Consider the following 20787-nt stretch of genomic DNA (forward strand, 5'->3'; position numbering starts at 1 on the left):
AAGTAGCTGCAGCATTTCTTTAACAAACAGCAGGATATGATGCCCCCCTCCCCCGCTGCCTTCCACGGCCTTCTCGGGCAGTCCCGTGCCATCGTGGGAACCTGAGAATGCAGCCGGTGTTTCTGCCAGCTGACCATAGAGCTGATTGGAGACCAGAATGGTGCCAATCATCTCTATAGTCTAAGAAATCAGAAGCTACGAGCATTTCATCACTTCAGTTTTGCAGGATATAAACAGCGCCATTTGTAAATTGGGAAAGCATCTGATCACCGATCTTGGCTTGATTAGATAATGTAAGGGCAGAGGAGATATCCAGAGTCTGATAGACCCCAGATTTCTCAAAAAAGAATATATGACAATGCCCATTGAAGTTATTGGGGATATTTGCATTCCCTGTGATAGCATTAAAAGTGATTAAAAAAAAATGAAAGGGACAGTGTAAAAATAATTTAAAAAATCAAAATAACTTACAAAAAAAAAGTACCCTCTTCCCCTCCCCCCCACACACATGTGCATCTGCGTTCACGAGCATTGACCCTGTGCCAGTATGTAAACAGCGGTTGCACCATGCATGTGAGGTATCACCACGAACGTCAGATGAAGGGCAGTAATTCTAACACTAGACCTCCTCTGTAAATCTAAAATGGTAGCTTGTAAAAGTTTTTAAAGCGTTGCCTATGGATATTAAAAATGTATGCAGTTTGTCGCCATTGCACGGGGCATGTGCAGTTTTAAAACATGTCATGTTTGGTATCTATTTACTCAGCATATCATCATATTTTATATTTTACCAAATAATTGTACAAAATATTGTGTTTTTATGCATTAAAAGTAAAAAAACTGTATTTAAAAAAAAAAATTGTGTTTGAAAATTGCTGCACGAGTACAATGTGACATAAAGAAATTCAGTACTATGTGACATAAAAAATTGCAGCACCTACCATTTTATTCACTAGGGTGATTGACAAACAAACTTTTTTTTTACACAAAATTGCACTTAAATGATTTATTGCTCACACAAGCCATGGGTATATGTGGAATTACTCCCCAAAATACATTCTGCTACTTCTCCCGAGTATGGGGGTACCACATGTGAGAGACATTTTGTCAGTCTAGCCACATACAGGACCCCAAAATCCAATAACCACCTTCAGGCTTTTAAAGGGCTTTATTTCCTCATTACACTTCCTGACTATCTATCACAGTTTCGGAGGCCCTGAAATGTCAGGATAACACCAAACCCCCCAAATGACCCCTTTTTGGAAAGTAGACACCCCAAGGAATTTGATAAGAAGCATGGTGAGTATTTTGCAGATCTCGTTTGTTGCCACAAGTTTTTGAAAATTGAAGAAAAACAACAAAAACATGTTTTCTTTTCTTTTTTAATATTTCAAAACCTTGTGAGAAAAAATGAGATCTGCAAAATACTCACCATGCCTCTTTTTTAAATTCCTTGGGGTGTCTACTTTCCAAAAAGGGGTCATTTGGGGGGGTTGGTGCTATCCTGGCATTTCAGGGCCTACGAAACTGTGATAGGTAGTGAGGAAGTGAAATGAGGAAGTTACGCACCTTCAGGCTTTCAAAGTGGTCATTGGATTTCAGGATCCTGTATGTGGCTAGGCTCCCAAAAAGTCTCACACATGTGGTACCCCCATACTCAGTAGAAGTAGCGGAATGTATTTTGGGGTGTAATTCCTTATATACCCATGGCTTGTGCGAGAAATATATCATTTAACCTCCCTGGCGGTATGATTATTTCAGATTTTTGGTGCTGAAAGCGGTACCATTATTTTGCATGGAAATTTGGCGTTTTATATTGTAGGCCTGTAATTTTTAGGAATAACTCACTGAAATCTGTCCGAACAAGAGTCTAGTAAACATCCCGGGATGATAAAACTTGAAACACAAAATCATAAATTATAATTTAATAAATAATCATAAAATATAATAATAAAAATATAATAATAAATGTAATTCAATAATATAATCAAACCAAAAACACTGAAGTGTGAAATAGAGCGCCAAGTTCGCACATCACTGAGCAAAGTCGCAGAATCGTTTTCAGTGTCTGATGACGAATTTCCCCCACCAATCATTATCACTCAATTCTGCAAGTGGTTCTGATTTGCTATCGCTGTTCTCTAGCCGGTCTAAACCGCTCTTGACCTAAAGGGACGCTTTTTGGACGCCATGGACGTTTCTCAGTTACCAGGCAGAAAGAACAGTAAAAATGCAGGCAGGGCGCCGGACAAAGCACTCGGGACAAAATGTATGTGAAATGGTTTGATACAGGAATGTTATACTATGTGATTTTAGTGATTTTTGTGAATGTCACTTTTTGTCATTTTCAAATTTCCCGCCGTTCCGTCCCCCGTACGTCCCGACGCTCGCAGGGGACGGAACCCAGATGACAGATGCCAGCATCCGCCGGATTACATTGCCGGAGACACTGCAGGGGGGACATCGCGGGAGCGCAGGACAAGGTAAGTGATCGAGGGATTGTGGAGCAGCACCGCATAGTATTCCCGAGTGTAGCTCGGGGTTACCGCTTGTGGTGCTGAAACTTTACCCCGAGCTACACTCAGGAATACCGCCAGGGGGGTTAAATGACAACTTTGGGTTAAAAAAAAGTAATTTTCCAAAAGCTTGTGGAAAAAAAAAAATCTTCCATGGACTCAATATGCCTCTCAGCAGATAGCTTAGGGTGTCTACTTTCCAAAAGGGGTCATTTGGGTGTGTTTGTACTGTCCTGGTATTTTAGCACCTCAGGAAATGTAATGGGCAGTCAGAAAGTAAAAGCTGTAAATTCCATTATCTCTCCCATAGTTTGTAGACGCTATAACTTTCACACAAAGCTATCAATATACAATTATTGGGATTATTTTTAACCAAAAACATGGAGCAGAATATTTTAGTATTTTTTTATATTTTTATGACAGAAATGAGAAAATGTCATTTTTTTAAAAACTTTTTTTTGCAAAACTTTTTTCGTTTATAGCACCAAAAATAAAAATTGCACAGGTGATCAAATACCACTTAATTTCTATTTGTGTGAAAAAAAGGATGTAAATTTCATTTATTTACTGTATTGCATGACCGCGCAATTGTCAGTTAAACTAGCACAGTGCTGTATAGCAAAGAAATGGTGTAAATTCCATTATCTCTCCCATAGTTTGTAGACGCTATAACTATCACACAAAGCAATCAATATACACTTATTGGGATTTTTTTCACTAAAAACATGGAGCAGAATACATTTTGGCCTAAATGTATGACTAACTTTGAGTTTACTATATATTTTCTATAGCCGAAAGTAAACAATTTTGTTTTTCTACAAAATTTTCGGTCTTTTTTTATTGTAGTGCAAAAAATAAAAAGCGCACAGGTGATCAAATACCACCAAAAGAAAGCTCTATTTGTGTGAAAAAAAGGATGTAAATTTTATTTGGGTGCAGCATTGCATGACCGCGCAATTATCAGTTGAATTAGTGCAGCACTAAGTAGCAAAAAGAGGCGTGGTCATTAAGGGGGCAAATCCTCTGGAGGGGGAGGGGTTAAACATGTCCAGCAAAAAGATAATAAAAATCAAATTTTGTCATAAATTTCGTCCAGAATATATTCTGCTCCGTGTCTTTGCTAAAATAAAATCCCAATCCGTGTAAATGAATCGGTTTATGTGAAAGTTATAACATCTACAAATGACGGGATAGATACTGGAGTTGTATTTTTGTTACTAGTGTGATAGATATTTTGGGCCTACAATAATTTTTACCATCATTGTGAACTTTTGATAGAAGTCTCAGTCTCAGTTCCTGCAACTTCCCAGAACTGCACTTTCTAAGTGGACATTGACTGTGTATAAGATTTCCCATGTGTTTTATCACCCCAACACCCCCCATGAAGATTTCCTGTAGAGGTTTATGGCAGTATGGTCACCTAGCTGATGTAAGGAATAAGCCCCGGACCCGTCATTCCTAACACCTCCTAGAGAGTGTTGTCATCCATCTTCCTGCGGGAACTGAATTCAGAGGAGGTACGATCAGCGATTGTCATCCATCTTCCTGCAGGAACTGAATTCAGAGGAGGTATGATCAGCGACAGTCATCCATCTTCCTGCGGGAACTGAATTCAGAGGAGGTACGATCAGCGACAGTCATCCATCTTCCTGCAGGAACTGAATTCAGAGGAGGTACGATCAGCGACTGTCATCCATCTTCCTGCAGGAACTGAATTCAGAGGAGGTACGCTCAGCGACTGTCATCCATCTTCCTGCAGGAACTGAATTCAGAAGAGTAATGATCAGCGATTGTCATCCATCTTCCTGCGGGAACTGAATTCAGAGGAGTAATGATCAGCGATTGTCATCCATCTTCCTGCGGGAACTGAATTCAGAGGAGGTATGATCAGCGATTGTCATCCATCTTCCTGCGGGAACTGAATTCAGAGGAGGTATGATCAGCGATTGTCATCCATCTTCCTGCGGGAACTGAATTCAGAGGAGGTATGATCGGCGATTGTCATCCATCTTCCTGCGGGAACTGAATTCAGAGGAGGTACGATCGGTGATTGTCATCCATCTTCCTGCGGGAACTGAATTCAGAGGAGGTATGATCAGCGATTGTCATCCATCTTCCTAAGGGAACTGAATTCAGAGGAGGTATGATCAGCGATTGTCATCCATCTTCCTAAGGGAACTGAATTCAGAGGAGGTACGATCAGCGATTGTCATCCAACTTCCTGCGGGAACTGAATTCAGAGGAGGTATGATCAGCGAATGTCGTAGAAAGGATGGCGCTCTACTTCCTGCACTCTGTGCTTTCCATCCCCCATCAACCAATCATAATGTGTCCACAATCACCATGGAAATGATCAGATCAATGAAACGTTTGTCATAGACAGACCATCATGTGCCGATCATATACACAGACATTTGTATCACAGGAAACATACAAGAAGAAACATGTATGGAGAAAGACATGGGAAAGTCCCAATATGTGCATTCACCAATCACTCCTTCATTCCCGGTATACACACAATTCCATTGCTTCCATGTGTACACCATCAGTCACTCTTCTAGAATTGGGACATTTTATTACCACCCACTTCTTCGGTGATCCCCACCATGCAAGTATTGTCCTCACCTACAACTGTGGGCCTAATGACTGCTTGGAACATTTGTCCACAAAGTATTAATAATAGACCTCCAAGTGTTTGTGAAATCTCCCACCACAAAATGTACTCAGCCAATCACAGGGCAGGACTCCATTTTTATTCTTCTCCTGCCATCAATGACCAACCTGGTCCCACACTTCATCCATGTCTTTGGGGACCTCTGATCTCTTTATGAACTGTTTCTTCCATGATGAAGATCAGCCATGGAGTATATCTGAGGTGTATATCAGGGTGTGCTTCTTCCCCACATGAGATCTGGGATGTCCAGCAACATTAATCTAGGAACTCAAGGCCCTAATACACCTCCAGGGTTGTGTGGGACCCCTGATGTACAGGAGGACAGGACTTCAGTGCGGAACATTTCCCTCACTCAGGAGTGGAAAGTAGCTTCTCCCTCATGTGCAAACTGTGATGTTTGTAAAGATGGGACTTCTGTGAAAAACATTTCCCACACTCAGGACAGGAATACGGCTTCTCCCCTGTATGAGATCGCTGATGTGTATAAAGACTGTACTTCACTGAAAAAAATTTCCCGCACTCAGAACAGGAATACGGCTTCTCCCCTGTGTGAGATCTCTGATGTCTGTAAAGATGAAACTTTTGTGAAAAACATTTCCCGCACTCAGAACAGGAATACGGTTTCTCCCCTGTGTGAGATCTCTGATGTTTGTCAAGATCAGACTTCTCTGAAAAACATTTCCCACACTCAGGACAGGAGTACGGCTTCTCCCCTGTGTGCAATCTCTGATGAGTGTAAAGACTGGATCTATCCGAAAAACATTTCCCGCACTCAACGCAGGAATATGGTTTCTCCCCCGTGTGAGATCTCTGATGTGTGTAAAGACTAGACATGTCTGCAAAACATTTCCTGCACTCAAGACAGGAATATGGCTTTTCCCCCGTGTGAGACCTTTGATGTCTGTAAAAATGTGACTTTTCTGAAAAACATTTCCCACACTCAGGACAGAAATATGGCTTCTCTCCCGTGTGAGATCTCTGATGTCTGTAAAGACTGGACTTCACAGAAAAACATTTCCTGCACTCAGTACAGGAATATGGTTTCTCCCCTGTGTGAGATCTTTTATGCACATTAAGACCAGATTTACAATGGAAACCTTTCCCGCACTCAGGACAGGAGAATCTCTTCCCTATTGGAAGGCCGGCCCGGTCCCGCACAGTCTGAGGTTCCTCAGGATACGAGGAATCCGATGGTCCATCTACACTGGGTGGTGCCGGATGGACATTGGAGGGAGCCGGGTTTTCTCCTGGACTATACTGTGTGATGTCCTCATCTTCTACTTTCCAGTCTGGAGACAAAGTGAGACAATCCTCGGAGGTTTTCCTCATCTCCCGGCCATGGACTAAAATACAAAGACAAAGAGGATTACTAGACAGGAGCTGATTGGTTTCCCCAAACCAGGACTCCGCCCACATCAGGCAGCTTGGTCTCTGAGGAGTTTACAATTCCACCCTCAAGGTGTCACGGTCGCCCCCTCGCCTGCTGTCCCTTCCTCCCCCTCCCCTCAGTTCAGGTGGCCTGCAGCAGCTCCCCCCTCACTCTCCTTTGATCCTCCTCCCTCCCTTCCCCTTGCAGATTTCTCACATCCTGCACAAGGAGAAAACGCCCCCTGTGGTGCGGGTAGCACCTCTCCTCAGCGAAGCTGCCGAGGAGTTAGGTACCCCACTGGACCCGCATAGCACGGGCCTCCAGGGTGTCTCTGAACCCCCCCCGGTGGGCGCAACATGGGAACGAGGCTTCCCATGCTCTGCGCCTGCCAGAGACAAAGGGCGCGCTCCCTGAGCACGGCCAGAGTGAGGGGGGCGTGCCTCATTGCCCCGACAACCCGACACTGGACCGGCCATTGCCAGGGCAACCAGGAAGCATCCTGCTCCGGCATAAGAGGACCAGAGCGGGACCCGGGAGGTTGTTGGTCCCCTGCACATCACTGTGAGTAGCTGTTGGAAGGTCTGAGCTGAGGCCAGACCCCCACAGCCAGACCCAGCTGAGTACTTTGCTGATCCCTGGGGGCTAGAGGTGCCTGCTGTCTGCTGTGTACCAAAGAGTACTCCTGCCTGCTATCCATTGTGTGCCAACGAGTACTCCTGCCTGCTATCCATTGTGTGCCAACGAGTACTCCTGCCTGCTATCCATTGTGTGCCAACGAGTACTCCTGCCTGCTATCCATTGTGTGCCAACGAGTACTCCTGCCTGCTATCCATTGTGTGCCAACGAGTACTCCTGCCTGCTATCCATTGTGTGCTAACGAGTACTCCTGCCTGCTATCCGCTGTGTGCCAATGAGTACTCCTGCCTTCTATCCGCTCTGTGCCAATGAGTACTCCCGCCTGCTATCCGCTGTGTGCCAACGAGTACTCCTGCCTGCTATCCGCTGTGTGCCAACGAGTACTCCTGCCTGCTATCCGCTGTGTGCCAAAGAGTACTCCTGCCTGCTATCCATTGTGTGCCAATGAATACTCCTGCCTGCTATCCGCTGTGTACCAAAGAGTACTCCTGCCTGCTATCTGCTGTGTGCCAAAGAGTACTCCTGCCTGCTATCCATTGTGTGCCAATGAATACTCCTGCCTGCTATCCGCTGTGTACCAAAGAGTACTCCTGCCTGCTATCCATTGTGTGCCAACGAGTACTCCTGCCTGCTATCCATTGTGTGCCAACGAGTACTCCTGCCTGCTATCCATTGTGTGCCAACGAGTACTCCTACCTGCTATCCATTGTGTGCCAACGAGTACTCCTACATGCTTTCCGCTGTGTGCCAATGAGTACTCCTACCTGCTATCCGCTGTGTGCCAACGAGTACTCCTGCCTTCTATCCGCTCTGTGCCAATGAGTACTCCTGCCTGCTATCCGCTGTGTGCCAACGAGTACTCCTGCCTTCTATCCGCTCTGTGCCAATGAGTACTCCCGCCTGCTATCTGCTGTGTGCCAACGAGTACTCCCGCCTGCTATCCGCTGTGTGCCAACGAGTACTCCCGCCTGCTATCCGCTGTGTGCCAACGAGTACTCCCGCCTGCTATCCGCTGTGTGCCAACGAGTACTCCTGCTTACTATCCATTGTGTGCTAACGAGTACTCCTGCCTGCTATCCATTGTGTGCCAACGAGTACTCCTACCTGCTATCCATTGTGTGCTAACGAGTACTCCTACCTGCTATCCGCTCTGTGCCAACGAGTACTCCCGCCTGCTATCCGCTCTGTGCCAACGAGTACTCCCGCCTGCTATCCGCTGTGTGCCAACGAGTACTCCCGCCTGCTATCCGCTGTGTGCCAATGAATACTCCTGCCTGCTGTTCGCTGTGTGCCCGAGGTTACTCCTGCCTAAACCGTGAGTGTTCAGACCCGCCTGTCTGAACTACCCCCCATGGGTCTCCCTATTTTCCCTGCCTGGACTGTCCATGAATCCCCCTATTACCTTGCCTGGACTGGCCCCATTGAATGCCCCTAATTTCCCTGCTTGGACTGCCGTTGAATTTCCCTCTTGTCCTGTCTGGTCTGCCCCATTGAACACTCAGACCTTTCCTACCTGGACTGCCCCATTGAACACTCAGACCTTTCCTACCTGGACTGCCCCATTGAACACTCATACCTTTCCTACCTGGACTGCCCCATTGAACACTCATACCTTTCCTACCTGGATTGCCCCATTGAACACTCAGACCTTTCCTACCTGGACTGCCCCATTGAACACTCATACCTTTCCTACCTGGACTGCCCCATTGAACACTCATACCTTTCCTACCTGGACTGCCCCATTGAACACTCATACCTTTCCTACCTGGATTGCCCCATTGAACACTCAGACCTTTCCTACCTGGACTGCCCCATTGAACACTCATACCTTTCCTACCTGGACTGCCCCATTGAACCTCCCTATTACCTTTGCCGGAACTGCCTGCTTGGATTAATACTTGCTCAGGCCATTGATACCCAAATTGCCCTATCGTGGGACGGATTACAATTGTTTTGGGCTCCTCCCCTCTCTTCCCCTTTTGGGTACCCAGACGCTACCTTCCTACCCTGATTGAGTGCCTCCCATAGTTCAATACAGCTTTGTGTGTTTATCATCCTCCGTGTGTGTTGTGTCCTGCCTACACTTCCGTCACACAAGGGAACTAGGAAATGGCTCCTCTGATCTCCTACCAGGTCATTTCTTTATTCATGGACCTTAGTCAGAGAGTGAGGAAACAACCTGAACTGTCTTTTATAGGAGGGACAGTGATGGGGGGATTATAGGACGAGGGTCCCCACCCCCTCTATCACTCATCACCATCTTCCCAACACAAGAAGTACTGCACTTCCTTATTTAGTCCATGATTTAGTCATGAAGAACAGCGGGGCTGAGCCCCACCAGAGGTCAGAGAGTGAGGATGGGGGGAGAACAACCAAGATGAAGACTGGACTGATCCTGAAGACCACCATCATTGGGGTATTGACTCCTCCCTCATTATCACTTTCTGTTTAAGGGTCCAAAGTTGGAGGATGTTATCACATTATTATCACCATGTAAAAGTCTGTGCTCCAATCACATCATCCGATATAAAATGTCCAGCTGGGAGGAAATGGGGGGAACAAAAGAGAATCCATATTATGTGTATATATAGCAGTGGGGGGAGGGGGGAGAGCAGAAGTCAGGACTATGTAATGTACAACATAGAGTATATAGTGCAGGAGTCAGGAGTATGTAATGTACAACATGGAGTATATAGTGCAGGGGTCAGGAGTATGTAATGTACAACATAGAGTATATAGTGCAGGGGTCAGGAGTATGTAATGTACAACATAGAGTATATAGTGCAGGGGTCAGGAGTATGTAATGTACAACATAGAGTATATAGTGCAGGGGTCAGGAGTATGTAATGTACAACATAGAGTATATAGTGCAGGGGTCAGGAGTATGTAATGTACAATATAAATTATACAGTGTAAGGGTCAGTACTCATAATATTGTATTCAGTAATCAGTGGAAGATTAAATGTTTACTGTAGACAAGTTGCAGAGATCCCACACCGCTGCCTCCCATCTCCTGAGACTGCACTCAGTGACTTGGGTCTGAGACAGTACAGACATATCCCTCCACCCGGCACAGCCAGCAGACCACAGAGCAAGGAACCCTGGGAGAATTGTTCTGTCAGAGATCTTACTAGATCCGGCCATGGGGAAGAATATCCAAATCACACACCCCAGGTGTCTAGGTCTAGTAACACTTATATTGAAAATCAACATTTTGCTGCCAGCTGAGCCCCAGAACCTCCATAAATCCAGTCTAGATACATAAATTGTGTCTGCAGCACAGAGAAGGAAGATTATCCGAGAGAAATCCAGGAATACAGGACGGGGAACACAGCTCAGGAAAGTGACCAGGGGATTACAGGCTGATATCACCCAGTCCCCGCCCTACTCTGGACCAATCAGTGAGCAGTATGGGTGGAGGAATGGATTTAGTGTTCATGACCCACCTGTGCTGATCTCTGTAGGAGTGTCCTCCTCTATAAATGTCCCCGTTATTCCATCCTCCTCCATAGACTGCTGATCATCCCTCACATACGCCTCTTCTTCTTCTGATTGCACCTCAACTTTTATATCTATCAGATCTTCAACCTAAAACAAAATAATAATAGAAGAGCTCATCTGTAAAACATAAACACCAATATTGTGGCATCACATTAAAAAATCACTTCTATGAGTCCATTTTCTGAATGCTCCATCCCACCAACCTTGTAATTATGAGGGATGGTGTGATCTTCCTGTGTGGAATCCCAGGAATACAGAGGACGGGGACATCTCTCTGGTGGGTTCCTGGTATTAGGTGGCTCCATCATATCCTTGCGTCCTTCTGAAAACTCCTCCATCACTCCATACTCCTCATCCTCCTCTTTATACTCTTCTTTAACATCAATATTCTCATCCCCGAGGATTCCACTCTGAAAGATATAATAAAACATTCATTGTAACAAACATGCTGTGTATAAATCACAACTACCAATAATTGTCATCATCTACCTGATGATGGTGAGGGATGGTGTGACCTTCCTGTGTGGAATCCCGGGAATACAGAGGACGGGGACATCTCTCTGGTGGGTTCCCATGACTGGATCCATCTGTAGGAAACACACACACTGACTGAATCCATTGTTTCTATGTGTTTATCAGATGATGGGGGATCTAGGTGGATCCTCCGTACTGCTCTCTCCTTTACAATAAAGTCTCCTCTTACCCGGTGATGTGAGGGGCGGCTGATTGTCCATCATGACGTCCTTGTAGAGATCCTTGTGTCCTTCTAAATACTCCCACTCCTCCATGGAGAAATAGACAGTGACACCCTGACACCTTATAGGAACCTGACACACACAATGATACAGTCACCATCCAGACACATCCCTTGTCTGTTACTGGAGAATGTCCCAGAATTCCCGGCACCGCTCACCTCTCCTGTCAGCAGCTCAGTGATCTCTCTGGTGACTTCTAGAATCTTCTTCTTCTTTCTCTCTTCTATCAGGGAGGGAGGTGGAGGCAATGTGATGTCATATGATCTCCAGACTTCACAGGAGGAAAACTCTACATCTGAACACAAATAGTCACATCAAATGATATTCCCAGAATCCTCCTCACCTCTCCATTCAGGTCTCCATTTTATTAAAGCCCCACTTCAGGCTGAGGTATAATTCCCCCCCACAGGACCCCCACACTACGCAGGGTATAAAGAATTCTGATGTCATTATACACAATGCAGGACCAACAGTTCTGTTTTGCTTATGAGGATGCCAAGGGTACCCACATCCTAAGACCATAGAATAAAAAAAGGAGCCAAATGGAGGGACATTGGGGGGAAGAGCTGTGAAGTCAGTGTGATGTCATAGGATTCTCCATTCCCCGCCACTTATAAAAGTGGTATAATCCACTGGTATAGACTGATGAGGTGAGAAGGTGACACAGCTCCACAATGAGGAGAATGTTCCGGCCCCGGAAGTGGGGGATGTTCTGCCCCTGAAGGGGTTAATCTGGGTTCCCACACTATATATGTGTGTATCATCATCTGCTGGAGATAAAAGACGTCACAGTGACTATGGAGGAAGAGGATGGACATGACTATGGAGGAAGAGGACGGACATGACGGGGGGTTAATGGGTGTAAATAGGAAATAACATCTTATTACCTCCTCTGCTGCCACTTCCAGCAACGTCTCCTCTCTACTTCCCCCCAACTCAGCTTTCACCCGGAACTTCCTGTCTGTACCTGACATCACTTCCTGCCTGTAATTGACATCACTTCCTGTCTTCCATAGAGACTTCCTGTGTGGGCAGAAGTGAGATCCCCACCTTGTGGAGCTCAGAGGAACTGCAGCCCCGAGAAGCGTCTGGTAGTGTGACCCCGGCCTTGTGCTGGGTGTGTATGGACTGTAGATCCTTGTGTAGGGAGGAAATGACTCCTATCTGTGACTGCTGTAACCTGCTGACTGGCATCTCCTGTGAAATCTGACACTTGCACTGGATACACACAAGGCAGTCAGGGATTTCAGCCCCTCCCTTCTCCTCTCAGACTGTAATACAGAGAGAGCCAATCAGAAGAAGTATTAAAGGAGTCAATGACAGGGACTTTCTCAAGCAGGAGGTGCAGCTGCAAAGCATTGTGGGATATGCAGTCTTGAACAGAAATGGCCTGATAGGTTGATATGAGGGATGGAACTACAGAGACCAGCATGCTTAGTGAGCAGAGTGAAGGACTCCATCTTGTTTTTCCTGAGGGGAGGCAGTCTGCATGTGGCAGGAGACAGTCTGGACCTGGCAGAGATGTGCTCAGGGTCAGTTCACTCCATGTTTAGGTATCTGCATCAGTCAGGGAACATCCAACCTGAGAGATGTGGCCTACAGTACAGTGCCTACTCCGACAGTGTGAAGGGCTCATCGTGAGGTGACCACAGGAGCCGGTCATTTCCAGGACCATGGTTTGGGCCTTAATCCCAGGATCTGGTGAGAGGGATTTTGCCCCCCTGGCAGATGACAGGAACACGGCACACAGAGACATGACACTTCTCCCATACTCACCAGGCACTGGGTTGTGTAGATGGTCCTGCTATACAGACACAGTGTTTGCTTTGCTATACAAATCCTGCCACGGGATTACAATGATACTTTACCATAGGAGTGTAAGTGCACCAATGAAAGTGTCTCGCTGAAGACCCCAACATTCATCCTGTTACCAAGAGACTTAACCCCTTCCCACCGACGCCTCCCGGCACTTTAAGAGATTCAGATGCCGGGAGGCGGGGCGGTTGGGGCGTGGTTTAGGAATCATGTGACTGCCGTGATGACACGTCACGGCGGTCACATGATCGGGAAAGGTCCCGATCGAAAGAGCGGACCGGGATCTTTCCGTGAGTACCACACATGTGTGCTGGGAGAGCGCAGGGCGCGCGCTCTCAGCGCATATGTATTTAGTTACATGGACGCAAATGTGCGGCTGCTCGGCGTCTAGGCCCAGATGCCGGGCAGCCACACATTTGTGTGCGGCCGGCGCAAAGGGGTTAGGTTACTGGTGCCATATGGGCACGCGCATGCGTATTCAGGCCTCTATATTGCATGGTGTGGGAGGGAATAGCTCTACCTTGGAAAGTAGCTATGAAGCATCAGTTGGGCGCAGTGTTTGCCTATTGGGCTTGTGGTGTCGGGGGTTAGAAGGGAGAAGTCTGACTCAACAGAATCATCCTTCTGCTCTCCAGGCACACCTAGGATTGACACAGGGGGTGATGCCAGTTAAAGGGGTGGGAGATTAGTGAACATTCTCTCCTGGATCTCCCCTTCCTTCATTGAACATTTACTTCTGGATTTCCACTTCCCATGGTGAACATTCACTCCTGGATTTCTCCCTCCTGGAGTGAGCATTCGCTCACGGATCTCCCCTTCCTTTAGTGAATGTTCGCTCCTGGATCCCCCTTCCTTCAGTGAACATTGACTGGTGGATATCAGAGGATGGGGAGACATCAGAGGTCTATCAGCTTCATCTGAGAATGGGGGAGACATCAAAATGTCCATCAGCTTCATTGTAGAACAAGGGAGACATCAGAGGTTCATCAGCTTCATCAGAGGATAGGCAGACATCAGAGGTCCATCAGCCTCATTGGAGACAGGGGAGTCATCAGTGGTCCATCAACTTCATCAGAGTACAGGGGAGACATCAGAGGTCCATCAACTTCATCGTAGGACAAGGAAGACATCAGAGGTCCATCAGCTTTATTGGATGACAGAGGAGTCATCAGAGGCTGTCACAGATCCCACCCACATGCACACGCCCACAGTGACTAGCTAACCGAGGCGTGCATGTCTGGCCATGACTTGGTGTAAAGAGGGAATGAGGGGGACTTATTTTGTCACAGACCGCACTACCTCTCCTCTCATATTAGGACCCATGCAGTTTATGTTGTCTATATGGAGGAGGTGTAGGGTTAGATTCATCCTAGGCTCTAAGTGTTCCCCCTTGACCAACATCATTTTTAATCCAAGTCTCCCAGATACTCTATCCATTGGTCGAGTCCCTCCTTGGGCTGAGGCTAATCTATTCCAATTGCAACATTTGGTCAATCCCGTAATTCACAACCTTAAAGCCTTCCCTGACATTCAAAAAGCTGCTCGCATTCCACCCCATCAGTATTTTATCTACAGATACAACACATTTTTGCCTCCAAAGCCTCTTCTCTGACTCTTGAACAACCTACCCCTTTAGATCATATCTGCATCCAAGGCCCACACCACCGGGACATCATTTCCGCTACGTATACATTGCTTGTAGATGCCCTTTTTCTATTGGTTCTCCCCTTTATATGTGTAAATGGTCCCGTTTCCTTCAATGTGATATTGGGTTGGATCAATGGAGTAGGATTTGGGAGGCCTCTTCTAAATCTTCTGTGTGTGTAATGTATACAGAAAATCCTTCTAAGACCCCCATGTTTTGGTATCGGACCCCTGAGGTTCTCCATGATAGTAACCTGAATGTTTCTTCTGTTTGCTGGTGTTGTGGGACGGAAACTGACACTCTTTTCCACATTTTTTGGGATTGCCGGTCCATTGCGCCCTTTTGGGGGAGGTCCTTACCCCATTGTGGTTACTTCTGCGGGCTCCTGTCCCTTTTGAGCCCATTTACTTTCTGTTGGGTCTACCTTTTCGGGTCTCTCTAAATGTGCGAGGAAACTTTCCACCTACATTCTGAGGGCAGCCAGGAGATCCATTCCCATGCATTGGCTGTCTTCTATGTCCCCCATGTTACCGGCACTGATGAAGGTCAGAGCAGAAATGAGAAAGTTGGAGTACCTACCTGCTTTACACCCTGCTACTGTCCCTGTGCTGGAGGCAGTTCAGGACCCACGGGACACCTATGACACCGATCTGTCTGCTCCGATCGTTTGTGATTGATGGCCATGTCACTGTTTTGTATTGACATTGTATGTTCTTATGTACCTCTCATCGATGAGCTGCTTTATCAGCCTTCTCTCCCTCTCTGCTTTTATTTTATATTTACCTTTGTGACTGCTTGTTGTAATGTGTGACATAGAGAGGGAAATGGGAGCTAATAGGCTGCAGGAGATCTGCCGAGACATAGAGAGGGAAATGGGTGCTAATAGGCTGCAGGAGATCTGCTGAGACATAGAGAGAAAAATGGGTGCTAATAGGCTGCAGGAGATCTGCTGAGACATAGAGAGGGAAATGGGTGCTAATAGGCTGCAGGAGATCCGCTGAGACATAGAGAGGGAAATGGGTGCTAATACCCTGCAGGAGATCTGCTGAGACATAGGGAGGGAAATGGGTGCTAATAGGCTGCAGGAGATCCGCTGAGACATAGAGAGGGAAATGGGAGCTAATAGGCTGCAGGAGATCTGCTGAGACATAGAGAGGGAACTGGGTGCTAATAGGCTGCAGGAGATCTGCTGAGACATAGGGAGGGAAATGGGCACTAATAGGCTGCAGGAGATCCGCTGAGACATAGAAAGGGAAATGGGTGCTAATAGGCTGCAGGAGATCCGCTGAGACATAGAAAGGGAAATGGGAGCTAATAGGCTGCAGGAGATCCGCTGAGACATAGAGAAGGAAATGGGCACTAATAGGCTGCAGGAGATCCGCTGAGACATAGAAAGGGAAATGGGAGCTAATAGGCTGCAGGAGATCCGCTGAGACATAGAGAGGGAAATGGGAGCTAATAGGCTGCAGGAGATCTGCTTAGACATAGAGAGGGAAATGGGAGCTAATAGGCTGCAGGAGATCCGCTGAGACATAGAGAGGGAACTGGGTGCTAATAGGCTGCAGGAGATCTGCTGAGACATAGGGAGGGAAATGGGCGCTAATAGGCTGCAGGAGATCCGCTGAGACATAGAAAGGGAAATGGGTGCTAATAGGCTGCAGGAGATCCGCTGAGACATAGAAAGGGAAATGGGAGCTAATAGGCTGCAGGAGATCCGCTGAGACATAGAGAAGGAAATGGGCACTAATAGGCTGCAGGAGATCTGCTTAGACATAGAGAGGGAAATGGGAGCTAATAGGCTGCAGGAGATCCGCTGAGACATAGAGAGGGAACTGGGTGCTAATAGGCTGCAGGAGATCTGCTGAGACATAGGGAGGGAAATGGGCGCTAATAGGCTGCAGGAGATCCGCTGAGACATAGAAAGGGAAATGGGTGCTAATAGGCTGCAGGAGATCCGCTGAGACATAGAAAGGGAAATGGGAGCTAATAGGCTGCAGGAGATCCGCTGAGACATAGAGAAGGAAATGGGCACTAATAGGCTGCAGGAGATCCGCTGAGACATAGAAAGGGAAATGGGAGCTAATAGGCTGCAGGAGATCCGCTGAGACATAGAAAGGGAAATGGGAGCTAATAGGCTGCAGGAGATCCTCTGAGACATAGAAAGGGAAATGGGAGCTAATAGGCTGCAGGAGATCCGCTAAGACATAGAAAGGGAAATGGGTGCTAATAGGCTGCAGTAGATCCGCTGAGACATAGAGAGGGAAATGGGTGCTAATAGGCTGCAGGAGATCTGCTGAGACATAGAAAGGGAAATGGGCGCTAATAGGCTGCAGGAGATCCGCTGAGACATAGAGAGGGAAATGGGTGCTAATAGGCTGCAGGAGATCTGCTGAGACAATGAAATGTGTATGAAATGGATGGATGTGCAGACACTCCCAGAAGATGATGTAATTATGAGTGGATTGATATATATTTTTGCATTGTCCCCCCAGAAGGATCAGGTTTGGCGGGATCGCTCTCATTAGCTATACATTTGTATTTTGTGTTCTGTGTTTGTAAGACTTTTCTATATGTAATAAGAGATGTTTGTTGAACAGTTGGTTACATAAGAGTTACATTTATTTCTTCTTCCTTTATTCAGTAATGTTTCATCTCCCGTAGTATCCCTGTAAGGTACATATTATACAGGAAGGGGGATTATGGGATGGATCTCGGGGCTGCAGTTCCTCTGAACTCCACAAGGTGGGGATCTCACCTATACTCACACAGGAAGTCTCTATGGAATACAGACAGGAAGTGATGTCAGGCACAGACAGGAAGTGATGTCAGGCACAGACAGGAAGTGATGTCAGGTACAGACAGGAAGTTCCAGAAGAGAGGAGAGGCGGGAAGAAGTAAAGAGGAGACGTTGGTGGAAGTGGCAGCAGAGGAGGTAATAAGATGTTATTTCCTATTTACAACAAATGTATATAAATCTGAGGCTCTTTTAGGAATGTTGGGGGGTTTAAGCAATGAAAGGGGCTTTATAGCAACTTAAATGTGTAATATGTGTAACATTGCGCTGTTTATCTCCTCCTCCCCTCCCCCGCCTGTCTCCAGCACCGCACCCGGGGACTAGCAGGGAGGGGAGAGACCTTGCAGTGTAATGAGAACCGATTGGCTGCTCCTCAGGAAAGGGGAGTGTCCGGCTTATCCTTTCTCCCTTTCACTCCCAGAGCCGTTTTGGCATTTTTGCACATTTAAAAAATCACTTTATCCTGAAGATGACACAAAACCCCCCAAATATCGATTTTCTGAAAGTAGAGACTTTAGAGAATAAAATAGTGTCAGTTCTAATTTTTATGTCACAAAATATTATTACAAAGTCTAGGAAATGCCAAATTTCAGTAATAAATTATTATTATTATTATATGGAGTTTATATAGCGCCAAAGGGTTTGCTCAGCGCTGTACAATAGAGGGGGGGGGGGGCAATACATGAAACAGAACAGCAACTACAAACAGCACACGAGGGGTAAGAGGGCCCTACTCTTAGGAGCTTACAATCTAGGAGGGAGGGGGTAGTGGTACAGGAGGAAGTGGCTGTGGGGGATGGAGTGGTAGGAGGAATGAAGAACGGCTGTTAGGTGAGGGTGGGGTAGGCTTCCCTGAAGAGGTGGGTTTTCAGAGAGCGCCTGAAGGTGAAGAGGGAAGGTGACAGTCTGATGGATTGGGGTAGTGAGTTCCAGAGGATGGGGGAGGACCTGGAGAAGTCTTGCAGACGTGTGTGGGAGGAATTCTGAAGGACCCTCTGCACACTGGTATATACTTCAGAATTTCTAGAGTTAATGTGGTTACACCCCTTTAGCACCTGATGGATAAATGCATGCACTAGCTGTATGGATTTGAGCACAGGGACGTCTTGTTTGGTGTGTGGGAGGAGGAGACCAGGGGGCAAGACAGAAGGAGGTCCTGTGAAGAGCGAAGGGTACGGGTAGGGTGGTACCTGGGAATCAGGTCGGTGAGGTAGTTAGGGGCAGTGTTGTGAATGACTTTGTAGGTCAGAGTGAGTAGTTTGAATTTGATGCGTTGGGCAACCGGGAGCCAGTGGAGGGAGAGGCAGAGGGGGGTGGCAGAGGTGGAGCGGGTGGTGAGGTGGATGAGTCTAGCCCAGCAATGGGCAAACTACGGCCCGCGGGCCGTATACAGCCCGGCGGACCTTTTAATCCTGCCCGCGGATGTGGCTGTCAGGATGTGTGTAGGCGGGGCAGCGTGACGAACGTGAGGGGAGCTAGGCTCCTCTCACAGTCCGCCCTGAAGACCGGAACGGCGCGGGAACACGGCGAGAGGAACGCACGGAGCAAAGGTAAGTGAATTGACACAGGGGGGACTTGGCTTACTACTTGGGGGGGAATAGTACTGTAAGGGATAAATTACTATGGGGGATGAATTACTATGGGGGATAAAATAATATGGGGGATGAATTACTATATGGGGGGTGAATTACTATATGGGGGATGAAATAATATGGGGAATGAATTACTATATGGGGGATGAATTACTATATGGGGGATGAATTACTATATGGGGGATGAAATACTATGGGGGATGAAATACTATGGGGGATGAATTACTATATGGGGGATGAATTACTATATGGGGGATGAAATAATATGGGGAATGAATTACTATAGGGGGGATGAATTACTATAGGGGGGATGAATTACTATAGGGGGGATGAATTACTATATGGGGGATGAATTACTATATGGGGGATGAAATAATATGGGGAATGAATTACTATAGGGGGGATGAATTACTATATGGGGGATGAATTACTATATGGGGGATGAATTACTATATGGGGGATGAATTACTATGGAGGGTGAATTACTCTGGGGGATGAATTACTCTGGGGGATGAATTACTCTGGGGGATGAATTACTATGGGGGATGAATTACTATAGGGGGGATGAATTACTATGGGGGATGAATTACTATATGGGGGATGAATTACTATATGGGGGATGAATTACTATATGGGGGATGAATTACTATATGGGGGATGAATTACTATGGGGGATGAATTACTCTGGGGGATGAATTACTATGGGGGATGAATTACTATGGGGGATGAATTACTATAGGGGGGATGAATTACTATAGGGGGGATGAATTACTATAGGGGGGATGAATTACTATATGGGGGATGAATTACTATATGGGGGGTGAATTACTATATGGGGGGTGAATTACTATGGGGGATGAATTACTATGGGGGATGAATTACTATATGGGGGATGAATTACTATGGGGAATGAATTACTATAGGGGGGATGAATTACTATATGGGGGATGAATTACTATATGGGGGATGCATTACTATGGAGGGTGAATTACTCTGGGGGGTGAATTACTCTGGGGGATGAATTACTCTGGGGGATGAATTACTATGGGGGATGAATTACTATAGGGGGGATGAATTACTATATGGGGGATTAATTACTATGGGGGAATATTACTATACTTACTATGGATGACACATACACATCATTCATCTACTCTTGGTCCGGTCCCCGGGTCCAATATATGAACCCATTGCGGCCTTCAAGTCAAAAAGTTTGCCCACCCCTGGTCTAGACGCTGAGTTCAGGATGGTCTGAAGCAGGGAGAGTTTGCACTGGGGTAGGCCGGTGAGGAGGGAGTTGCAGTAGTCCAGGCGTGAGATAATCAGGGAGTGTACGAGTAGTTTGGTGGTGTCTGGGGTAAGGAAGGAGCGTATTTTGGCGATGTTGCGGCGGTGGAGCCTGCATATGTTTGTAAGTGATTTGACATGAGGTTGGAAGGAAAGGTTTGAGTCCAGAATGACGCCAAGGACTTTGGCTTGCGGGGTGGGAT

At 46.6% G+C, this 20787-nt stretch overlaps 1 pseudogene; it reads right to left on the reverse strand.

The window, feature by feature from the left end:
* Positions 1-20787, reverse strand: part of LOC149443033 (uncharacterized) — an 84596-nt pseudogene that overhangs the window by 26227 nt on the left and 37582 nt on the right.

The sequence above is a fragment of the Staurois parvus genome, unplaced genomic scaffold (assembly GCF_062004578.1).
Source record: "Staurois parvus isolate SC_StPar_1 unplaced genomic scaffold, SC_StPar_1.0 ptg000879l, whole genome shotgun sequence".
In the NCBI taxonomy this organism is placed as follows: Eukaryota; Metazoa; Chordata; class Amphibia; order Anura; family Ranidae; genus Staurois; species Staurois parvus.